Source organism: Erythrolamprus reginae, unplaced genomic scaffold (assembly GCF_031021105.1).
Source record: "Erythrolamprus reginae isolate rEryReg1 unplaced genomic scaffold, rEryReg1.hap1 H_17, whole genome shotgun sequence".
Lineage (NCBI taxonomy): Eukaryota > Metazoa > Chordata > Lepidosauria > Squamata > Dipsadidae > Erythrolamprus > Erythrolamprus reginae.
The window spans coordinates 313,560-338,735 of record NW_027248470.1 but is presented as its reverse complement, the minus strand read 5'-3'; the positions used below and the strand labels follow the sequence as shown (position 1 = coordinate 338,735).

Genomic DNA, 25,176 nt, shown 5'->3' with positions numbered 1-25,176 from the left:
CATACACCTTATAATAAGCCCACACCCCCTTCTCTCTCTCTCTTTTTTTCTTTTCCTTCCTTCCTGGCGCGCGAATCTTCCCCGCAGTCCCCCGCCCCGTCCGCCACCCAGGCTCGCACATGCGCCGTCCCGCTCTACCTCCCAGGAGCGGTCCTTTCTGTGCGCATGCACCGGAAAAGCCCAGGACTGGAAACCGGCCCCTCCCGTCCGCTCTTCTTTTTTTTCCGCTCCCCTTCCATGCCACGTGTCCTCAAGCAGCACTCGGTCCCACGTGGGACTGGCCGCCGCCGAACCAATCAGAGGATCGCCTCGCCCTCGAGCACGTAGGGCAGCAGCACCACGTGCGCAAAGGCGCGGAGGCGACCCGGGCGCGGAGAGCCGTTTCCAACCCTTCGCTCCTAATAACAAGTCCGGCGCTCTCACCTCCGCTGGCTTGGTTGTGTAAAAGTGGGGAAAGGACCCGCACTTTGTTTTTATAGCGCTGCCGAGGCGGACGCGGGAAAGAGTGGCAGCTCTAGCGGCCAATGAAGTCGTGGTTCCGTTAAGGCGGGGCGGAGGTTGCCCGAGACGCTCGGGTTACGGAGAGCCGTTTCTTTTTTTTTTTCCTTGAGAAGGAGGATAAGACGTGGCCAATAGGAGGCGGGTGGAAGAGCCGGGAGGTGTTGCCGAGATGAACGAAGTGGGCGGATATCGCGCGGGCAGGACAGCCAATGAACCTGCCCGGTGGGCGTGCCCGGGGCGCCCCTGGCGCCAGCGCTGGGAATCCCCGTGCGCTCAGTGCCGTTTCCGCCCGGCCTGCTGAGGAGGAGCTGCTGGCTGCCTCACTGTTGCCGCGGAAGGGGAGGGGGGGAGGGGCCGTAGCTGTTGCTCTGTGGGAGAGCTTGGAGCTTCCCGTCCGGCCCGAGCTCTCTAGGAAACGCCGTGGCGCCGAGCAGGGCCTAACGCCGGGGGCCCGGACAGGTCAGCCAAAAGCAATTGAAGAGGAGGAAAGGTGCCTGTGGGGGGCTGAGGGGGGGAGGACGGACACTCTTTGGGAAGAAGCGGGGGGATGCGGAGGGGGAGGGGCGGGAAACTTACAGTGGGGCTTTTTTTTAAGAGGGGGGACTTCTTGCTTCTCTTCCAGCCCCTCAGGCCGCTTCTCTTATGCACCCTTATGGCTCTCCCCTCTTCACAACCCCAGGAATTGAGTATAACGTGGGGTGGAGGGAGCCAAGTATTTAAAAGATTCGGGGGGTTTTTTCCCAGGGGGAAAAACTGAGCCCCCTTGCATTTTTGTGGGAGGAAGAAGAGGAGGAGGAGGAGGAGGAGGAAAAGCCGAGGTCGTGCTCCCTTTCTCGTCTGCCTCTAGCCTGGGAGGCGTCTGGAGGGTGCAAGGAGAAGAGAAGAGAGGGGTGTGAGGGGCAGAAGGCGAGGTAGGGGGAAGGGAGGGAAAGAGAGAGAGGGAAGGCTGGAGGGGGAATCCCCGCCGAGCCCCCTCACGGAGGGAAGTCGGGGACGGGGGGGAGGAGGTGGAGGAAGAGGGGGGGGTCGTCTTAGGTAGAGCTGCTGCTTTCCTTTTTGCTCCCACCCATCCCCCTCCTCACCACCTTCCTTGGGCTGGGGATGAGAAAACACACACACACAACACACATATTGCGTTATGGCAGGGCAGCCTTGCTTTCTCCCCTCCCCACCTCCACCTGTCTTGATTTTTTTGGGGGGGGGGGGTTCCTGTCTGGTGGTGGAGGAAAGGGCGTGTGTTTGGATGTGGGTGGGTGGGTGAGTGGGAGTCTGGGTTGAAGGGAACCCAGTGCATGGACGTCCTGTATAACGTATCGCGGGTTCCCAGACTTGGGTGCAAGGGGAGGGAAACAAGCCCAGTCCGATCGCACGGCGATCCGATCAGTGGGTAAAACGAGGACCCAGATTGTTGGGGGGCGCTTAGAGAGGGCTGGGAAGCGGTATATAAGTCTATTGCTATTGTGGGGGGAGAGGTCTTGAGGAGGGGGGGGGGAGGGAAACGTGGGGAAATTCTTCCTTGGGACGAGGGTGGGGAGGCGGGGGGGGGGGGAAGGGAGGGAAGAGGGCTCCCGCTTCCAAGCAGCTGGTGTGCCAGGAAAGTGTGCGTGTGTGCGCGTGCGTCGGTTACTCATGGGCGAGTTCACCACTGCCTCCCCTCGTTCCTCCTCCTCCATGTGCTGAAACAGCTTCCCCTGAGCTGCTCCTTCCCTCCTCCCTCCCTCTTTCCCTCCCTCCTTCTTTCCTTCCCTCCCTTCCTCCCTGTCTGCTTCTGACTTGCTGGCTCCTTCAGGCAGTGGGGGGAGGAGGAGGTGTTTGACCTGCATTTTCTGCTTTCTCATGGTGCTAGTGTAAGCCATGGTGGAGCACTTCAATAGTCCCTTCCTCTCTCTCTCTCTGTGTCTCTTTTTCCCCCTCCTCCCCCTCTCTGCTGTTCGAAGCCGAATATGTGGCCTGATTTTCGTCATTTGTGTTGTACAGTGTTTCTTTTCTTTTTTTTTCTTTTTTAAAAAGGAAACTCCGTTTTTGTTTGGCATGTCTGGATTCCCCGCACTTTTTAACTGGCGACTCTGGTGGTTCCCTTGTAAACATGGTTAATAGTGCTGAAGCAAGGTCGTCAGAGCCCCCTTAGTCTCCCAAAGGTTGTCCTTGGTGCTGCCAGCCAGCTTAGGATTTGAAAGGGAGCTTGAGGAGAGTCTTTTTTTGGAATTGGAGGTTTTGAAGGAAGGGAGGCAGGGAAAGGCAGACGACGTTTTGGTGCATATAATTAATTTGGGGGTGGACGGACCTGTGTCAAAGAAGTGGCGCTCTCACCCCCTGTTCAGTGAGATTTTTGCAATAAAGAACAAAAACATACTACTGAATCTTCTGATTTAGTTTCCTTCTTTAAGTATATTAATAGCCCTTGCAGGGTGGCCTCCTGAAAATTCCCTCCCTGGTAGTATTTCAGGTTCACAGGCAGAGGCAATATATTGATTTTGTCGTGGAGGGGGATGAGGCTGCAGCTCCAGTTTTATTTTAATTTTTTTACAAATATCTCTTTTGGCTTGCAGAAGCATTTTCTAATTTGAGTCTTGTGTAGGGGGACTATGGATATGGGTCACGGCAAGACAAAGTATTACTTCCTTAATGGTGTGTAGGATTATCCCTTTTCACCTATGAAGATGACATCAGACACTGCCCCTCCCACACAGGAACACAGCTCGCCTAGGAAGTAGGTTTTGCAGCTGTCTCCTACAGCACAGAGGTGACTGAGGGTGTTTTGCCTTGTGTCCTGTGGGTGTGTGTGTTCAAGGCAGTGACAAGCAGCTAATGTTGGCTCTGGAGCTTTGGTTGCTATGTGAGATGCTTCAATAGTGTTGGCTGCTGTCTCTAGGGAAGGACAACAGCACAACCTCCATTAGTGCTGCACTTAGGAGATGGCTGGTTCACCTACTGAAAAAGGGATTTTTCATTAGGGCATGAAATTCAGAACCAGAAGATGCCTTTTCCTACTCCCTGCACAAATATTTTCCTGAATTTCATTTGGATGTCATTTAGAAATCAAGACATGTCTTCTCTCATTTGCAATATCCAGGATCCGTGAGAATTGATCGGATACTATATTTCTAAAGTGAGAGACATGCAGTCCCTATAGCTGAAGTCTCTCTCTGACTTCACCCTCCCTCCAGTAAACAGAAAGCCAGATGCTTTCCTTATTGTTTGTAGGTCTCCTTCCTCCCCTTGCTTTGCCTGGGCCTCACTTGCCTTATTGAGAGGAATTTCTGCTTTGTGTCCTGGGTGTGTACAGCAGACACAAGTTTTGCACTGAGAAGATTTTCCATTTGTGGCGTGTGCAGCCAAAATATAGCACATCTTGCCCTTCCAAATGTCATAAGAACATAGTCTCGTGAATGTGAAGGGGAATTACACCTATCTACCTAGCTAGACAACAGTATGCTGCATTGCTTTCTGCCAGGTTTGATATCCGATCTTATCGCATCAGTACAAAACAATAGTTATACGTAGTATCTTTCTGGTGCTTTCAGTCTGGTAGATTTACTATACAAAAGTCTCAAAATCTTGATAATTATCCTAGTTTCATTCCAGAGATAAATAGGGTGGAGGGGACTTCCTAAGAAAACTCTGATATTTGATAAGTGAATTTTCATTCTTCCTTGATATTTGGTGGCCTGCTTAGTCTATGAAGTGCCAATTAAACACAGGCTGGATTTTCATCATAGGAATGGTGTAAAGCAGAGGTCCCCAACCGCCGGTCCGCGGACCGGCACCGGGCCGTTGGGGGTTTTCAGCCGGTCCGCGGCGCCAGGGCCCCCTCGGCCTTTCCGCACCACCAGCGGCGCTCCCCCCGCCAGCCAGCCAAGCCCCGCGCCCGCCGGAACCGGCTCCTCGCTCTCCCCCCGCCGCCCGCCGCGTTTGCAGGAGGTGGGGAGGGTCGGGCGGCCCGCCAAGGCCAGGAGAAACGCCGCTGCCCCCCCCCCTTCCCTCTCTCCGCCTGCCGCTGCGCCTCCTTGACGCCGAGGGGAAATGCCGGCAAAGGCTTTTCTCAGCGGAGGTCTTCAATGTCGGGGGCACACGGGCGGTTGCACGCGCTTCCTATCTCCCTGCTAGCCCACTCGGAGTATTCAAAATAAGAAAAACCTTTGCCGGCGAAGGCTTTTCTTATTTTGAATATTCCGAGTGGGCTAGCAGGGAGATAGGGAGCGCGTGCAACCGCCTGTGCGCCCCGGACATTGAATATAACCTTCGCCGGCCCCACCTCTCCTGCAAACCCCCTTGCTGAGAGCCCGGGGCGAAAGTGCTCTCGCAAAGGTGAGGCGGGCAGGGCGTGCGCGCGTCACCGCTGAGAAGAACGGAGAACGAGAGTGAGTGATAGCAACAGACAGCAAGATAGAGAGAAAGTGAGAAAGAGAGAGTGAGAGAAAGGGGGGAGAAAGAGATAGCAAGAGAGAGAACAAGAGAGAGAAAGAGCGTGAGAAAGAAAACAAGAAAGAGTGAGAGAGAGAAAGCAAAAGAGACAGAAAGAAAACAAGAGAGAGAAAGTGAGAAGAAGAGAGAGAAAGAGGGGGAGAGAGAGAGAAAGAGAGGGAGAGGGAGAAAGAGAGAGGGGGGAGAGATAGCAAGAGAGGGAGAGAGAGAAAGAGAGAGGGAAAGGGGGGGGAGATAGCAAGAGAGGGAGAGAGAGAAAGAGAGAGGGAAAGGGGAGAGAGGGGGGAGAGAAAGAGAGAGGGAGAGAGAGAGGAGATAAAGGAAGAGGAGAGAGAGAAAGGAAGAGAAAGAAAGAAAGAGGGATAGAAAGAGAGAGAGAGTGAGAGATGCTCAGTGAGCCTTTCTTTGAAGTTGCCTTTCTTTCTTTCTTTCTTTCTTTCTTTCTTTCTTTCTCTTTCTTGCTTTCTTTCTTGCTCTTTTTCTTTCTCTCTTTTACCTTCCCTTCCTCTATTTCTTCTTTTCTTTCTCCTTCCTACCTTCTTCCCTTACTCTCCCCTTTCATAGGTTTCCTTGCTTCCTTCCTCTGTTCCTGTCCCTTCCCCCCTTCTTTCTTTCCTTCCTTCCTTTCCTCCCTCCATTTCTTGCTTTCCTTTTCCTTCCTCCCTTCTTTCCTCCCTCATTCCCTTCTTTCACTCCTTCCTCTCTTACTCTCCCCTTTCACACCTTTCCTTGCTTCCTTTGCACCCTTCTTCTATTCCTGTCCCTTCCCTCTTTCCTTCCTTCCTTCCCACCCTCCGTCCATTCATTCACCCATTCCTCTCTTGATCGCCCCTTTTACGGCGCCGCTGACAGCTAGCTCCCCCCCCCCACCGGGCCATGGAAAACTGGTCTAGCTTAAAGCCGGTCCCTGGTGCAAAAAAGGTTGGGGACCTCTGGTGTAAAGGGAGCCTGTCTGCAGGCAGTAATAGTATCAATGTGGGGGGTTTTTTTGGAAGTAACTTCTTAAGTGGTTGAGAAAACTGAAAGAAAACTATTTTTAATCATAATGAACATTCTTGGTTTTTGTCAGCATGGCCACTAATTAGCCGTTCACTAAGAAAGTATACAAAAAATATACTAATTGAATTGCATATGTGTTGTCATTTATCTTTTAAATTGAATTACCTTTCTCTCCCTGAAATCACAGGTACCACAATGAAAATATTAAATGAAATATGAGATTATAATCTTAGTTGATGAGGCTCATAACAGAGGCAGCCAGCCTGATGCCCATTGATACCAAAGTGGCCACTGACTCATCCCTAGTTCCTGCCTATTCCCCTGCTGCAGCTTCTTTCTGCAAAGCAAAACATAAACTCTTCAACTTGATATTTACTTCAAAGAATGGCTGAGGCTTCCTTAGAAATTTGAAATGGAGGATGGCTTCAGCCTAAAGCTTTGCTTTAAAAAACAATTTGAATCCTTGAGGACTAGGAAAAAGAGTTGATAGGAATTCCACCAGGTTTCCTTCCCCCAAAATGTGAGCATTTGAGAGCCAAACACATTCCTTGATTATCACTTGTGAACTGGGAAACAGACATAGCAGCCATTTTGTAAGAACACTCACTGCACTTCAAGTGTACCAACTTGTCCAAAAGGCTACGTATGTCCTTAATAAATCCTTAAACTCACCTTTTGAGGATGCCGTGGTTCTTGAAACTATAACAATGCATTGTTTTGGAACTTCTAATCATGTTTACAAAAATTAAGATGGTAGAAACCAGTAGAAATGATTTAATCATTTCTTTCCCAATGTGAAGGGATGAGGAACTGAAAGAAATGCATAGTATTTGGAAAATTTGAAAGATATTTATCAAGCTCGTATAGCCAACTATATCTCAAAAAGAGCTTCGCCATGCTAACCTATCTTATTTATTTATATTAAAGACAGTTCTGGATCACTACTCTGTTATAAAGAGAGCACATTGCTGTAATGGAACTAGAATATGGTAATAGAAGTACTGTTTTGGGATATTTCTTAGAACTGGAGAGTTGATCCAACTCACCTCTATATCTAATGGGGGGAGGGAAAGAAATTTACAAAATATAAAATATAAATTGGAATAAACTAAATGAAAATCGCAAGTAACTATTAAATACTTTAACTAAAAACGAGTGTTCAGAATTTATGATAGATTAGCTCTGAAGGTTGGCAACTTAAATTTGTTTGCCTTAAAAAGACAGAAATATATTTTAACTGATACAGTTATCACATTTTTAGTTTCTTTACCAGGGCTGTCTACATTAAATAAATCATGTGGCCTAAACTTTTTTTTAAACTTTAAGTTAAAAATCTAATTTTGAGTACAAGAGCTACTGGAATTTTGGATTTCATTTTTGAGACTGTAATTTGCATCTTGATGTAAGTACTGTATACAAAAATCCTATATCTTGATATATACTTAATGCAGGATTCTTAATGGAGAACATTCCGGTCTCTCTGCCAAAGGAATGGACATCTTTTATATTTTTTAACTGTTGGTTCCATTTCGTGGATGGAAAGTTAGTACTATAGCTTCAAAGGTCTCATAGCAAAATTTTGAAAATAACTAAATCTGATCTGACTACAGAGTTAGAATATATATTTCTATATGTCCAGGTGGCTGAAATTAGAAGGCTTTCGCAAATTTAGGAATATATATAACTTTCCTTTTGAACATTTTAAGTCTTCAGGTCACATAAGTGAAGTTTGACATTTTTCATTCTCATTAACAATATTCAGAAGTAATGTTTGTTCCACTGGACTCAGCCTAAGGGTAAACCTAACCCTAAGGACTTGAGTAAATTGCTAGGAATATCAGCCTACTTTTAAAACATAACCAAATAATACAGAATCTTCAAGTTAACTTTTTCATGATTTAAAATTTTTATAGATGCCCTTCTTTTACAAATGCATTGTGCTGAAGGCTTGTACATTCATATTATTTCTCCAGAGATTAAATTTGTTCCAGTTTTTTGTTCCAATGATGCCTACTGAAAAAATATTTTTAAAATGAAACTTGCAGCTTAAAATTAAACCTCTGACTGATTGCTCTCACTGAAAACTCACTCTGTGACTAGAATATCACGCTTCATTTATATGTGAGACACCAAGTTATATAATATAGGTCATAATATAGATATATAAATTTTGCATTGGACTGGACTTTAGAGAGAATATATGAGAGAGTATGAAAATGAAGGTTGAAGTGAGCATTTTCTTAATCTCAAGTCACTTGTACAATTGTCTTATGTTCTATTCACTATGGATATAAATAAAAATAAAAATGTCTTAATATCAACTTATACAGTGATACCTTGTCTTACACACTTAATTGGTTCCGGGACGAGGTTCTTAAGGTGAAAAGTTTGTAAGACGAAACAATGTTTCCCATAGGAATCAATGGAAAAGCGATTAATGCGTGCAAGCCCAAAATTCACCCCTTTTGCCAGCCGAAGCGCCTGTTTTGGCACTGCTGGGATTCCCCTGACGCTCCCCTCCATGGGAAACCCCACCTCCGGACTTCTGTGTTTTTGCGCTGGTGGGATTCCCCTGAGGCTCCCCTCCATGGGAAACCCCACCTCCGGACTGACGTTGCCAGCGAAGTGCCCATTTTTGCGCTGCTGGGATTCTCCTGCTGGGATTCCCCTGCAGCATCACAAAAACACGGAAGTCCGGAGGTGGGGTTTCCCATGGAGGGGAGCCTCGGGGGAATCCCAGCAGCGCAAAAATGGGTGCTTCAGTGGCAACGGAAGTCCGGAGGTGGGGCATCCCAGCGGTGGCGGTGGGTTTGTAAGGTGAAAATAGTTTGTAAGAAGAGGCAAAAAAATCTTAAACCCCTGGTTTGTATCTCGAAAAGTTTGTATGACGAGGCGTTTGTAAGACGAGGTATCACTGTATTAGGTAAAAAGTTACCAATCCCCCCCCCCCCAACTTGAAAGACTGGCTATCAAATTTCAAATTACCTTGATTTGCATGGTATGTAGGAAAGCTCAGTTTAGATTAAATATGCCTGATTTATGGCTGAAAACCACCATTTTTAATCTGCATGTATCTGAAACTGTTTTCAAAGCACAAAATCAATTCCAACATACTGAGATTTGTGAGAATTGAATTTTTAAATTTATTTTTATTAATTTTAGATTTCTTATCCCACTTTTTATTATTTTTATAAATAATAATATTTCTTCCCCCTATTTTCCTCACAACAATTTTGTACTGGGAGTTTGGCTGAGAGAGAATGGCTTGCCCAAGGTCACCCAGTTGACTTTCATGGCTAAACTATTAATTTTTAGCCTGGTGCCTTAACCATTAGACCAAACTGGCTATTCTTATAACTTGCACAACAAATTTCTTTTGAGAAGCAAGCTACTAAGTGAATACTAGTCAGTCCTTTCTTCTTTTCAAAAATGATCACAACATTGTTATTTCCTTCCCATCTCAAAATTATTGCTGTTTCCTGAATGACTTATGACAGTTTATGTTGCCTTTTGATCATTGTACTGTAGTGTATCTTGTGATTCTCACTTTGAATTTGAGATTAAAAATTAGCTATTTGTGAATGTTGTCATAAGATTTGTAACCAAAGTCAAATTTGGACAAAATGGAAGGAAGTCGTGTTAAAGCAGTTGTGAATTTTTTAGAAGATTGTTTTCAGAGCTAGAACACTAGTTTTGAAACTTGGTTCCTGAAACTGAATGTAGGGTAATTTCTTAGTATTATCATGCTTTATTCTCATTTAGTGAATTATATTTAACTATAAGTAATAATGCTGATATTTTGGATAGCTTATTTTTTTAATATAAAAAAATTCCTAACTTATTTGCTATCATTTAAATAGGGTAGCTAAAACAGAAATACATTTTCAAACAAAGGGTTCTACCAGTTGATTTATATAGCTGTTAGTCAACATTTCCTGTTTGCTGGAATGCTACAGGCTCTCTGGTCAAGCCATTCCAGTTTCTAGCTTGGTCAGCTTTACTATGCTGAACAAATATCACCACCACCGCCCCCGTTTCTAAAAATGGTTGTTTTGTCTTACTTGCATTGTATAGGTTAGAGGATTTTTTTTGTGTTCAGTGCCAGTAAATGAAATTATGATTTTGAACTCTGTTTGCTGTAAGTGAAACAAACCATTCGTTCTATTAACATGATATGAAAACATTGTTTATGTGGCTTTTTTTTTCAGTAAGCATGAAAAAATTATCAAGTGGAAGAGTTTTCAGTACAGCCTCATTTGTTCTGTAATAAAGATACTGAAATATGTCTATACTTTATTAATCAACTTTTTGCTGCCAGATGTTTCCAACTACAGTTTTTTGTATTTTATCCCCATGAATGTTTCTGGTTAGTATGGAATGATGCCCAAGATACTAAATATTACTCTCTGCTATAAATGGGTCAATTTCAACAAGATTAAATTAAAATGATGGTTATAGAAGTTCTGTAGTAGCTTGTTTTTCTTCTGCATTTTTGGCTAATGTACACTACAAATCCAAACATGTTGAACTCTGCCTTAAAACACATTGCATGCTGGGACATGTAGGCTCATATTTTCTCAAGTAAAACCAACTATTTGCTTAACAGTGGTGTTTCATATGCAAATCTTGTCTAGGCTTTCGTTGTAACTTGTAAGATATTAAATTAGTTCTTTATTTAAAATTAGTGTCAGATGTAACTTGCTTTTAAGAAAATTAGTAGAGTCATAAAAGACACAACAAATGTTACCTAAAGTTTTTTGCACCAAGATCTATTTTACTACTTGCTTTATTCATTATTGAAGATACTTAACTGAACAAATATCCCAAAAAGCAAAATTTACACACAAATGTCTAAGTCAGTGGTTCTCAACCTTTCTAATGCCGCGACCCCTTAATATAGTTCCTCTTGTTGTGGTGACCCCCAACTATAAGTCAAGCGCCAATTCTCCCAACAGAGCTTTAAGCTGATTGGCAGGAAGGTCAGAGGGACACCCCTACTGTAAACACCCGATTGGTCAGATTGTCAAAACACGTTCCAAGGTGGCAGAACAGAAGCTTTAGTTCCTAACACCATGGGAAATTTGTCTTTTCCACTGCTCTTAGGTGACCCCTGTGAAACAGTTGTTTGACCCCCCAAAGGGGTCCCGACCCCCAGGTTGAGAACCACTGGTCTAAGGTAAAGGCAAAGGTTCTTTCGCATCTGCGTGCTAGTTGTTTCCGGCTCTTAGGGATGGTGCTCATCTCCGTTTCTAAGCCAAAGAGCCAGCGTTGTCTGAAGACGTCTCCATGGTCATATGGCCAGCATGACTCAATGCCGAAGCCGCATGGAGCACTGTTACCTTCCCACCAAAGTGGTCCATATTTTTCTACTTGCATTTCTTCTGTGCTTTGGAACTGCTAGGTCGGCAGAAGCTGGGACAAGTAACAGGAGTTCACTCAGTTACACGGCACTAGGGATTCAAACCGCTGAACTGCCGACCTTCGGATCGACAAGCTCAGCGTCTTAGCCACTGAGCCACCATGTCCCTTTATATCAATCATATTACAGTTATTTATGGTTGGTAATTAAACAGAATTATTACTGTGGAAGGAAACCCATGTTCAGAATGAATATAGTAGTATCTTTTCTGATTAACAGATTTTATTAAACTGCATAAGCTTCATCAGATTCACAAAATGTATAGCAGGGGTCCCCAACCACCGGGCCGCGGACCAGTACTGGGCCGCGGGGCATGTTGCACCGGTCCGTGGAGTCAGCAGCTGCCGGCCCTCATGCCGCCACCCCCTCCCTCCAGCGCTTCACCTCCCGCCGGGCAAGAGGCCTCGGGAGGCAGGTTCTGCCGGCCACAGGACGATGGACGGGACAGAGGGGCGGGAAGGACCGAGAGGCTCAAGCCTCTTTTGGCTTCTGCCGCTGGGCGCTTTTGCATTTTTGGCTGGGGGGAGGCAGGAGGGCCAGCCTGACCCCCTGTCTCCAGCGCTTAGCTCCCGCTGGGCAAGAGGGCTCGGCCACAGGGCGATGGCGGGAAAGAGGGGCGGGGAGGACCAGCATCCCCATGCTTAATCCCGCCCCCAACCACACCGCTTTCCGCCCCCACCGGGCCATAGAAAAATTGTCTTGCTGAAACTGGTCCCTGGTGGAAAAAACGTTGGGGACCGTATAAAAACGTATAAAGGAATGGAGGATTTAAACGGATGAGAGAGCAAGACAGGGTGCTTGTACAGATGTAGGTTTCATTCCACCCTTTAATAGTTATTATTGTTCAATAATGTATTGTTCACATTAAGGGTTGGTGAAGATTTGGCCTAGTAAATTTTTTGATACTGTACATTTCTCTCAAATGTCACATTTTTAGCCTGCTGTATATATTCAATTTGTTTGTTTATTTATTTATTATTTGGATTTGTATGCCGCCCCTCTCCGAAGACTCGGGGCGGCTCACAACAGTAAAAACAAATCATAATAATCCAATTAATTAAAATATTTAAAGATTTTTAAAACCCCATATGCTAACAGACACACACACAAGCATACCATGTATAAATTAAACGTGCCCAGGGGGAGATGTTTACTTTCCCCATGCCTGACGGCAAAGGTGGGTTTTGAGGAGTTTACGGAAGGCAGGAAGAGTAGGTGCAGTTCTGATCTCCGGGGGGAGTTGGTTCCAGAGAGCTGGTGCCGCCACAGAGAAGGCTCTTCCCCTGGGGCCCGCCAACCGACATTGTTTAGTTGACGGGACCCGGAGAAGGCCCACTCTGTGGGACCTAATCGCTCTCTGGGATTCGTGCGGCAGAAGGCGGTCTCGGAGATATTCTGGTCCGATGCCATGAAGGGCTTTAAAGGTCATAACCAACACTTTGAATTGCGACCGGAAACTGATCGGCAGGCAATGCAGACTGCGGAGTGATGGTGAAACATGGGCATACCTAGGTAAGCCCATGACTGCTCTCGCAGCTGCATTCTGCACGATCTGAAGTTTCCGAACACTTTTCAAAGGTAGCCCCATGTAGAGAGCATTACAGTAGTCGAACCTCGAGGTGATGAGGGCATGAGTGACTGAGCAATGAGTCCTGGTCCAGATAGGGCCGCAACTGGTGCACCAGGCGAACCTGGGCAAACGCCCCCCTCGCCACAGCTGAGAGATGGTTTTCTAGTGTGAGCTGTGGATCGAGGAGGACGCCCAAGTTGCGGACCCTCTCTGAGGGGGTCAGTAATTCCCCCCCCCCCCAGGGTAATGGACGGACAGATGGGATTGTCCTTGGGAGGCAAAACCCACAGCCACTCCGTCTTATCCGGGTTGAGCTTGAGTCTGTTGACACCCATCCAGGCCCCAACAGCCTCCAGGCACCGGCACATCACTTCCACCGCTTCGTTGACTGGGCATGGCCTATATGTTGATTTCATTTTAATTTGCAGCTTATCAAAGCTGCAATTCTACTCAGTCAAAAATATTCATTTCTCTATGAAGATTTGTAACTGAATATGAATTCATATTCTTAAGAAAAATTAACCAGGTGGCTTTTACTGCTTTACTGCATTGAGAATTCAAACCATTAGAACAAAGAGCTACAAGTGGTATTGCAAGGAATACTTGGCAATATCACAGTTATCTAGGGCAGTGATTTTCAACCTTTCTTGAGCCGCGGCACATTTTTTACATTTACAAAACCCTGGGGCACATTGGGGGGGGGGGGCTGCTAAAAAAAGTTTGGACAAAAAAATTCTCTCACTCTCTCTCTCTTCCTCCCTTTCGCTCTATTTCTCTCTCCCTCTTTCTCCCTCTCTCTCTCCATCCCTCTTTCTTTCTCTTCCTTCCTTCCTCTCCTTTTTGCTCTCTTTCTCTCTCCCTTCCTCCCTCCCTCTGTCTTTCCCTCTCTCTCCTTCCCTCCCTCTCTTTTTCTTTCTCTCTGTTGCTTTCTCTCTCTCTTGCTCTCTCTCTTGCTCTCTTGCTTTTTTTTTCTTGTTCTCTCTCTGTCTCTCTCTTGCTTTCTCTCTCTTGTTCTCTTTCTCGCTCACTCACTCTTTCTCTCTCTTGCTTGCTTTCTTTCTCTCTCTTCCTTTCTTTATCTCTTTCTTTCTTTCTCTCTCTTCCTTTCTTTCTCTCTCTGAGCTTCGCGGCACACCTGACCATGTCTCGCGGCACACTAGTGTGCCTCGGCACACTGGTTGAAAAACACTGATCTAGGGGGTACAGATCCAGATCCTTATAACTTTCACAACAAGCTTTTGATAAAAGTAAACATTTGGGTTTCTTTGTTTTTCGTTTTTGGATATCCAATAATTAAGCTTGGTGAAAATAGTTGTCTTCTGTGCAGGTTTTAAAAATGCATATTAGAACGTTATATTGCCTTGGGCATTTTGAGTAGATGTGGGCCCAGTTAATGAGACCATCTGAATAGGTAAGGAAGTAGACTAGGAAGTGCATTGGCTGCCTTACAATCAGTACTTGTGCAGCAACTAAAGTACAAGTGTGGCAGCTCTTCCTTCCCAGGGAAAAAAGCATTCATTTCAGGGAATAGAATACATCCATTTAGAAGACATGAAAGACATTTGTGTGATCAATCTTAGCTATGAATGCAGAAATTAGCTTTGTTTCTTAAAGTAAAAATTTACCCTTTTGCTGTTACTATTGTAAGTATTCGTATGGTATTACAAATCTCAATTCTGTTGACTTATGTAAAAGGACTGGTATATGAGTAACAGAAGAGACTGAATTTATAATCATACTATTTACTAAAGGGGGATCTGAGTAACAAATGCCAAAAAATCCCTCAAGCTAGGTCCACGCATTTCATTAAGATTAAGAATGATTTGCTTTAATGCAGTTTTTAGCCTAGTGTATTTTGTGAACTCAGCTAATTGTGACATATTCATCAAACCATTGTTAAGCTAGTATGCCTTAATATGAAACTTGAACCCAGTTACTATTTAGAGAGATGATTTGTTCTATGATAGATATAAATATATGTACACAAAGGGAGTATATATTGTACTCTAGGGATGGAAAGCAGTTTTAATATGACAGATGTAGTTTCCTAATACCAAATATAGTTAAGAAAGAACATCAGTCAGCTAAGCAGTCTGTCTTTAGTAGAAGCAGATACAGCCTCTTTCCTCTGGCTTAAGTTTCTACACTATATAATGAACAATTTATTTTGAAAGTGAGAAGAAATAACTATTCAATTATGAACTTGCCTTCTTTAAATTATATACAGTAGTTTAAAATGTTGGTATAAGCAAGAAGCTAGTTTTTAGAAAATATACAGTATTGCATTGCATTCTAGGCCCTCGGCAGTCAGGATTCAGACCCGGTTACAGCACGGAAACTTCTTTGGTCGCGCTGATGGATGATCTCTGTCGGGCCCGGGACAAAGGTTTATCCTCGGTCCTGGTGCTTCTTGACCTCTCAGCGGCTTTTGATACCATCAACCATGGTATCCTTCTGCACCGATTGGAGGGGTTGGGAGTGGGAGGCATGGTTTTATGGTGGTTCTCCTCCTACCTCTGGTCGGTCGCAGTCAGTGTTAGTGGGGGGGGGGGCAGAGGTCGTCTCCTAGGTCCTTACCTTGTGGGGTTTTTCAGGGGTCGGTTCTCTCCCCTCTGCTGTTTAATATCTACATGAAACCGCTGGGTGAGATCATCCAAGGGCATGGGGTGAGTTACCATCAGTACACTGACGACACCCAGCTGTACATCTCCACCCCATGTCCACTCAGCGAAGTATTGGAAGTGATGTGCTGGTGTCTGGAGGCTGTCAGAGTCTGGATGGGTGCCAACATGCTCAGATTCAATCCAGACAAGACAGAGTGGCTATGGGTACTGCCTCCCAAGGACACGTCCATCTGTCCATTACCCTGGGGGGGGGGGATTATTGACTCTCTCAGAGAGGGTTCGCAACTTGGGCGTCTTCCTCACTCCACAGCTAACTTTAGAACACCATCTTTCAGCTGTGGCGAGGGGGGCGTTTGCCCGGGTTCGCCTGGTGTACCAGTTGCGGCCCTATTTGGACAGGGAGTCTGCTCACAGTCAATCATGCCTTTATCACCTCGAGGTTCGACTACTGCAATGCTCTCTACATGGGGCTACCTTTGAAGAGTGTTCGGAAACTTCAACTTGTCCAAAATGCAGCCATGCGAGCAATCTTGGGCCTTCCAAGAAATGCCCACATCTCACCATCACTCCACAGACTGCATTGGCTACCGATCAGTTTCCAAGCACAATTCAAAGTGTTGGTTATGACCTATAAAGCCCTACATGGCACAAATCCCAGCGACCGGTGAGGTCCCACAGAGTTGGCCTCCTTAGGGTCCTGTTGACCAAACTGTCGGTTTGTGGGACCTAGGGGTAGAACCTTCTCTGTGGGAGCCCCGGCCCTCTGGAATCAACTCCCCCCAGAGATTCACATTGCCCCCTCCCTCCTTGCCTTCCGAAAGAGCTTAAAAACTCATCTTTGCCGCCAGGCTTGGGACTTTTAGATCTTCCCCTGACCACTGAATGCCTTAGTATGACTGCTGAATGTTTGGTTAATAAGTTAATTGTTTGATTAACCTTCTCTTTTCATTGTTTTTAAATTGTAGTATTACAGTGGAACCCCGACATAAGAGCTGCTCTACTTAAGAGCAACTCGAGATAAGAGCTGGGAGGGGAGAGAAATTTTTGTTCTACTTACAAGCCCAAATTCGAGATACAAGCGCCAAGGAGCTGTCTCCTGAAGCCGAACGCTAACTTCCGCGTTCGGCTTCAGGAGACAGCTGCGAAGCGGCGCGCGTGTTTTAAAAGGTTGCAGCCGGCCTGGGGGGCTCGGGGGGTGCTTGCAGCCAGCCTGGGGGGCTTGCCAGCACCCCCCGAGCCCCCCAGGCTGGCTGCAACCTTTTAAAACACGCGCGCGTCTTCGCAGCTGTCTCCTGAAGCTGAACGCGGAAGTTAGCTCTTTTTCTTTCTCTCTTTTACCTTCCCTTCCTCTATTTCTTCTTTTCTTTCTCCTTCCCACCTTCTTCCCTCCCTCCCTTCACTCATTCCTCTCTTACTCTCCCCTTCCATAAGTTTCCTTGCTTCCTTCCTCTGTTCCTGTCCCTTCCCTCTTTCCTTCCTTCCTTCCCACCCTCCATCCATTCATTTATCCCATTCCTCTCTTGATCGCTTAAAGCCGGTCCCTGGTGCAAAAAGGGTTGGGGACCTCTGTCCTACAGGATTGGGTGGCAGAGAAGTTGAACATATGTAAATTTAAAAGTTTAAGAAAGTTTACAAGTTAAGTGAAAGAAACTTCATTATTCATTTATATGTACATGTACATTTCTTCATTAAAAACTTGTCTTTCTGCATAATTTAGACTGACTTTGTGAGTTTTTTGAGGGCTGGAACCAATTAAAATTATTTACATTAATTCTTATGGGGAAAAGTCGTTCGAGATAAGAGCTGCTCGACTTAAGAGCCCAGGTCAGGAACGAATTAAACTCGTATCTCGAGGTACCACTGTAATTGGATTACATTATTGTTCTGTTTTTATATATGCTGTGAGCTGCCCCAAGTCCTCGGAGAGGGGCGGCATACAAATCCAATTAAATAAATAAATAAAATAAATTCATCATTTCATTGTGATGTTAATTTAATTTGAATAAGCATGATCAGTGATATAGCTTGGGGTCAAGATACTAAATCAAATGACAATCAAATATTTTAAAATGTGAACTTTGAGCTCTTTGTTATTATATTGGAATCCACAGTAAACTGAAAGGTTGAATCGCAACAGACAAATGAAAATATATCCATCAAATGTAGAAGATGTTTAGATGATTAGACACAATTTTATGGAAAATAAAGTTGAATGAATAAAGTTAAATGTATTTGAATATTATAGTTGTAGATATTTTGTAGAGTATTATAAAAAATAAAGTTGTTGAGGCTACTTATCATAAGGATAGATATTGGTACTTTCTCCTGAATAGTATTTATTGGGAAAGAAGCAACTCCAAAGGGCCTTTAATGTCTTGTTTTTCCAAAAGCGTTTGATTTATCATAGTGGGAAACAAAATACTCGATGTGTTCAATCTGATTCAGCAGAGCTTTTCTTATTAAAGTTAAATACTTTGCTTACACTACTGTTAATGGTGAGTTCTAGTTGTGCTATCAATAGTTACTCCTTCATTAGTTGTCTATGTACTTAGCCTGTATACATTTGACAAATAAATGATGACATAGATTAGTCTGGATCTTTCCATATTCCAAGAAAGCAACTGAGACACAGTTATGGTAAACGGATATATGACCTCCTTGAATTCTTTTGCTTCTGTCTCCTTTGTGCCTCTGCTTGCATTTGGATTGGTGCCATATTGTTTAATGGAATTTGACCGTTAGAAAATAGGATGGTAACCTAAACATTCCGAGCCATTAACTTGACTCCTTTTGTATCTACCAGCTGAAGATCTTGAAACGGCAATACTAAATTTTCAATAGGTTTAGGGAAAAAAGCATTTTGTCCAGCCATAGTTTCCTTAGAACCGGTTACCCCTTATGTTCCTTTTTATGGCGCTTCGATTATATTGTGTCAGTTCCACCAGAGCTGTAGCCATGCTTCACTCTTCAGCTCCAAATTCTGAGAATAAACTTTCCTTACAGGCATAAGATCTGCTAGCTGTTTAGCCACGTGACACCTATTAGAAATTCTATAACGTGCTTCCGGTTGACATCGCGGCAGGATTGGATACGCAGGACGGGTCTCCATGCTCCTGTGCCAAGTTCTCCCTGTCAGTGGGCTCCAAAAAGAAACCAAAGCCACCCTGTAGGAGCAGTGAAGCAAAGAGGGGTGTTCTCTTAACTCAGGGCTGTTTTTCCTTATTGGCCACAGCAAGGAGAAGAGGCAGCCTAAAGATGGCTGCCACGAAGCTGGGACAACCGAGGAACATTAAGACTAGTGCTAGAGTTAAGTAGGTGAATAGTGACTGGAACTGGGGGAGAGGATTCCTTTTTGTTTAAAACCTAACCCTAAGAAATCATTTAGAACTATTTGCTCAGAATTATTTATTAAAGCGGCAACTAGGCCTTCTGAGGAAAATACCAGACTAGAAGGAAAATATACCTATAAAGCCTTTCACGGCACCGGACCAGAATATCTTCGGGACCGCCTCCTGCCGCACGAATCCCAGCGACCGGTTAGGTCCCACAGAGTTGGCCTTCTTCGGGTCCCGTCGACCAAACAATGCCGTCTGGCGGGACCCAGGGGAAGAGCCTTCTCTGTGGGGGCCCCGACCCTCTGGAACCAGCTCCCCCCTGAGATTAGGATTGCCCCCACCCTCCCCTCCTTTCGTAAACTCCTTAAGACCCACCTCTGCCGTCAGGCATGGGGGAACTAAACATCTCCCCCTTGCCCATGTTGTTTTGCCATTTGACTGATTGACTGTGTGTCTGTTTTATATACATTGGGATTGTTTTATGAATTTATTAATTTTAAATTGTAATTAGATTGGTGGGCATTGGATTTGTTATGTACTGTTTTTTATTATTGTTGTGAGCCGCCCCGAGTTTGCGGAGAGGGGCGGCATATAAATCCAATAAATCTAATCTAAATCTAATCTATACAAAGAGAGAAAAATAATAATTTTTTAAATGTACAGAAAATTGTACTCTTAAACTAGGAAGATGTAATGGGAAGGCATTTTAAAATGCTGGAATTATTTATTTTTAAAACTATTTATTTATTTACTTGCTTCCTCTCTCTGAGGACTCAGGGCAGCTTACAATATATAAAAGGAAACAATGAAATACAATAGCTAAATCCAATTAATTAAAACTAGATAAACTAATCTAAAATCCCAAATTTTGTTAAAAAATCAATCATACCCATTCAGACGACAATTACACATTACCCTGCTTTTTATAATCGAACTACAATTACAATAATGATTGACTAGTGGCAACACTGAAATTTAAGTTGAAAACACCATCTGCCAATGAAAGGAAAATATACAAGCCTGGAAATACTTAAATGAAGGACTGTGAAAATATTTACTGGATTATACCTAACTACCCCATGGCTACTGGAGATTCAAATCTGAAAACAAGGAAGTTATTTAATTAAGGGCACCCTGGATTGTTATGCTAGAACTGTGATAGCAAACCTATGGCACGCATGCCAGAGCCCTTTCTACTGGCATGCACACCATCACCCCAGGTCAGATCTCTATGGCATTTCTTTTGTGAGCTTCTGTTTCCCTGCAAATGAAACAAACTCACACACACACACCAAAAAAATCTTACCTCTTGCCGTGTTGCCAGTGTTGGGATGCCCCACCTCCTGCTGGCCAGTTGCTCTTCGGGTCTCTGCTGCATAGGTGTGCATGTCTGCGCATGCGCACATTTGCACACATGTTTGTGCATTTGCATGCATACAGTTTGGGCGCTCAGTGCTTAAAATGTTCTCTATCACTGTTCTAGCAGATTGAATCTGTAAAGGGGACGTAAAGAGGCTTTTGATAACTTCTGGGGCTATTTAAACGGAACTGATTATTTACCTATGGCAGGGGTCCCCAAACTTTTTACACAGGGGGCCAGTTCACTGTCCCTTGGACTGTTGGCGGTCCGGACTATAAAAAAAACCTATGAACAAATCCCTATGCACCCTGCACATACCTTGTTTTAAAGTAAAAAACAAAATGGGAACGTACTATTTAGAGGGGGGAGAAGATCTTAAATTCATATATGTTTATGTTTTGTTTTTAATTTTCTTTTGTTAACATCTGATTGGCTATACAAGGTTTTCTTGGCTTATAAAAAATGTATAAAGAAAGAAGGAAGCACTTTGGCATAATGGTTAATAAGTTAGAAATATAATTGGTGTTGCACTTTTTGAAGGAACATTAAGGAGGGAATTTAATTAAAAGAAAATGAATGTAACTGGATGACAAAATTAGAAAAAAAACCTTTTGCAACTTTTTTGATGATTGATATTAGTTACTAACAAAATACCACATTTTATTCATGGAAAATTAGATGGTACACTGTGTTGTTTGAATGTATGTTGAGAGAAAAATTAAAACAAATTACCCCCCAAAAAAGCAGTCCTTCCTTCCTCTGTCCCTCCATTTTATTCTTCCTTCCTTCCTTCCTTGTTCCCTCCATTTCTCCTTCTTTCCTTCCTTCTTTCCCTCCTTCATTCCTCTCCACTTCTCCTTCCCTCCCTCTCTTTCCCTTTTCTTTCTTTCTATCTCTCTTTTCCCTGTGCTCTTGTCACTCACTGGCGGGCCGGATAAATGGCCTCAGTGGGCCGCATGTGGCCCGCGGGCCGTAGTTTGGGGACCGCTGACCTATGGTATATAAAGAGCTGTGATGAGTGTATTCCTTGAAGGGCAAGTTTAGGACTGAATAAATGGTTCTTGGACTACTGGACAAAGATTGGATTTGAAAAAACAAAATACAATGCTTTATAAGGATGAAATATGTGGAACCTTGAAGGAGATGGTGTTGCTTTTTCAAAACACAAAGTACATCTTGAAAAACATTTGAGGAGATTATGGAAAAAAATGGAAAATACTATATGAGGGATGGTGAGTAAAGACCGAGAGAGTCAGGGAAAGGAGGAACCAACAGAAGAAATGGAGGAAAAGATTGAACCAAAGAACTAGCGAATAAAAGGCAAGGAGATAATGAAAATAACAGGGATTGACAAATTAAACCAGGGGGAAATATTTTAAGAGAGTTGAAAAGAGATAAAGGAGGACACTTTTGAAAGGGAGATAGGGGTTTGGGCAGAAAGTTTGGAAATTGGGCAAGGGAAGAGGGTAAAGATGGGAGCAATACTTAGATTGAATAGCCAAGAACAGGGGTCGGAAACCCGCAATTCCAGATCATGCAGCTATTTGGGACCCCTGATGTGGCTCCCTGTTGCATCACTGGCTGGCCTCACCTTCCCTCCCTCACCTGGCCTGAGAAAGTAAGGGCAATGGTGTGAATGGAGACACTGCTATGGCTGAATCTTTGGCACTGGTTAAAGAACATAGCCACCCCGGCCGGCGCTTCTCTTCGGGCGACCCTCCTCCCCCTTGGGAGATCTTCAAGCGAGCTCCAGTCTGCAGCAAAGGCGTGCTCGGAAGGTGGACAGCTGCTTGCTTAAGGTGGCTTCTTGGATGTGGCTTCTCTCTCTTGCCCTAAGAATCTGGCCATTGCCTTGCTGTGTCCTGTCCCTCCCCCCACAGCTCTTTGGCCGAGCGGGATGGACGTAAGCTCCAGCCCAAAGTGGCAGGAAGCGAAGGCTGCCTTTGCTCCAGTGACCCTCCTTCCCCTCCTCGTGCGGGCACGGGGTGCCAAAGCAAGGCAATGGCCGGATCCTTAGGACAGGAGAGAAGTGGCGCTGTAGTTGCCTTGGATAGGTGTAGCTGAGGTGTGTGTGTTCATGTGACTGTGGGAATGACATTGAGTTGGCCACTCCCACCCAGTTTGTGTGGCTCCAGGTGTTTAGCTTTCTCTAGGAAACAGGTCCAAATGGCTCTTACTGAGCTTTTAAGGTTGCCGACCCCTGATCAAGAAGTAGATGCAGACAGATCAAGATCCAAGAGAGGAATATGGGAAGCAAGTCAGGGAAAAAAAGCATAGCAACTAAAGCACTGACGCAAAGCAGACAAGAGACGATGGATAGATGATTTTTTTCTTTTTTGTAGTTCTGATTTGCTTTTTTATTTCTTCTTTTTTAAGGTAGGTGACATGATTAGAAGTTAGGATAGAAAGAAAACATCTTAACAGGGTAACATGATTAAAAGTTAGAATGAGAGAGAAATAAGAGAAAGGGGAATATTAGTGTACTGTATAGACTTTCACATGACAAAATGAAAGCAATAACAAGAAAAACATGGACTAATTAAATAATGATATACTATAACCTAATATAAATTTATATTATTACTAGAAATATATAAGTTGGTTGGATGTAATAATTATCATTATTTCAACTAGTTTTATTTGTATTAGAATGGATGACACCCAGGTGCCACACTGTTCATGCATTGGTCCATGTATATAAAACAAAATAAAAAACTTGAAACAAAACAAAAGAGAAATTCGGTAAAATACACGCCCATTTAATTTTTATTGTAGATAAATTACTGCTGACTTTTGAGAGAACAAAGAAGCTACATCAAAACGTGGCGATTTTGCAGATGATCCAATTGCTGTTACATATGATTAATCACTAAATATTTTAATGTTCTTGTAGTGAAATATTTCCACAGCATCTTAACTCTAATAACTAATGTAAACATAATTCAGTTATTCTTTTCAACTTAAGATCAGAAGTCTGAATTTCAATAATCGAGAAACTGGACTATCTAACATTGCATTAATGATACTTTTTCAAATCACTTTTTATGAGGATAGTGTGTATTAATGATACCATTCCCAAACGTTAAAATATTTATTAAAAAATCTGATTTGAAGGAAGAAATGATATACAATTCTAATATTTAAGGGATAAAAGCGGTGTAAAGCTTGTGATGTTTTAGCAACACTGAAAGTTTGTTTCTAGTCCTAATGTAGCTTTTGGCTTCAGCCAGGTATGAAGAAGGTATATACTCTATAGATGAGGGGTCCTCGGCCCCCAGTCCATAGTCCGACACCTGGCTCTGACATGCTCCCTCGGGTGCACAGAAAAATCTCTCCCCACTGAACTCCTAGTGCCTAAAAGGTTGGGGACCACTGCAATAGATGTTACTCTATGCTCCTCAACATACATTGACATTGTTGAAAGTAGCCGATAATGATTAACAGGTATTAACCTTGCTGGCAATGCAACCATCTCTGAAGGTCATTTTCCGGGAGATTTGTGGGCTTCCTTGTGCAGTTGGTTGGCCACTGTGGGAACAGGACCAGATGATCCAGGGCTCTGATAGTTTAGTCATGGCAACATCTGGAGAATCAGATGCTGCCTCACCTCTGCTTGGGTTCACTGCAGGCAAGTTCTCTTGTATAACCCCTTGTATTTTTAAAAGAAATGGTTTTTATTTGGATAAGGTACATTTGTTCCATGCCTTCCAAACCTTTGTTTAAAAAGCCTTTGACAATTTGTTTCAAAATATTCTCAATTGTTAGCAGTTGATTTGAGCAGTTTTGTTGTGCTTGGTTATGTAGTCATACAGTACTGTATGTAATTGCATTGTTGTATTAACCACACAGAAACACCATCATTTCTCAAAAACCTGCCTAAAAGAACAAGTTCTCCTTATTTCAGAGCAAAATTCAGTGAAATAGAAAAGGGCAAAATTTTCCAAATGGATGATTTGCAATTATCTCAGCTCATACAAGGCGCCTCTTTTTGAATGGTTGAAATAGCCCTCATGTCATTTGCAAAGCTTATGTGATTATTTTAGAAGTAGCTGACTTTGCATGCGTGTGTGTGCACATCCCTTGTATTAAACTTTCAAATAGTTTTGACCAGAATGTAATGCTTAGACGTTGATTCATCAACAACATAATCTCCATTCAACTCCAGGAAGAATGGAAACCAAACTCTCTGGTGAGAGAGAAAGTGTTCATATCATTAAAACAAATGCAGCACAATAAGAGGGACCTTGTAGAAAATTTACCCACAGCTAGGCATTTAATTTTGTTTTACATCACCCCCTTCCTTGCCCTCAGCTTCCTCTCTGCCTAGTCTTCCTAAGTGTACTGAATAGTCTCGGCTAGTGGCATCAGGCTGGGATTGGCTTCTGAAGCTGAGCATGGTCTCCCTGGTTAGTACAGGCATTGAGAGTTCCTGGTTCCTAGCACGCCACGGTCAGCCCCACAAGGTCACTTAGTATCTATGGCCAGACGTGCTCTCTCTCACACTACAGATGACCTCCTAGAGCTTTTGTGAGGGGGGGGGAAAAACCAGGAGGGAGGGGGATGCGGTAAGCTGACTCTTGAGAGAGCCATGCGCTACTTTATGTATACGGAATATCAGGATACCAGCGTAGGTCTTTGAAAGGCACGTGAGACCAGGACAAATAATGTAGGAGGACGGGTAAGGTTTTAAGTACGTGCGTCTGGTCATGCTTTCCCTTGCCTCTGCAGAATGCAAAGCCCTCCGCCTGGCCAAACGAAAGGACTGCTGGCCGCTAACTTTATGAAGAAGCCAGGGTTAAAACCACCCTTCTCATGGAAGCAGGGGCTGAACTTTTCATATGGAGCGGTTGCTACCGCTCCATAATTGCAGCACTGTGTCGTGTTGCTATGGTTCCCAGGGCCTGTGTCTCTGCATGATTTCCGAGAATGGGGGCAAGGCAGCC

At 44.0% G+C, this 25,176-nt stretch overlaps 1 protein-coding gene across 2 annotated transcripts in view; it reads left to right on the top strand.

Annotated features, from left to right (window-relative positions):
* Nucleotides 1-838: 838 nt before the first annotated feature.
* The window catches only part of LOC139155364 (histone-lysine N-methyltransferase SETD5-like), a 94,728-nt gene continuing 70,390 nt past the window's right edge, over nt 839-25,176 (top strand). For both annotated transcript variants that reach the window (XM_070730497.1, XM_070730496.1), the window contains exon 1: nt 839-960. The gene's annotated coding sequence lies outside the window, so the exon portion shown is untranslated. The remainder of the gene's footprint in view (nt 961-25,176) is intronic.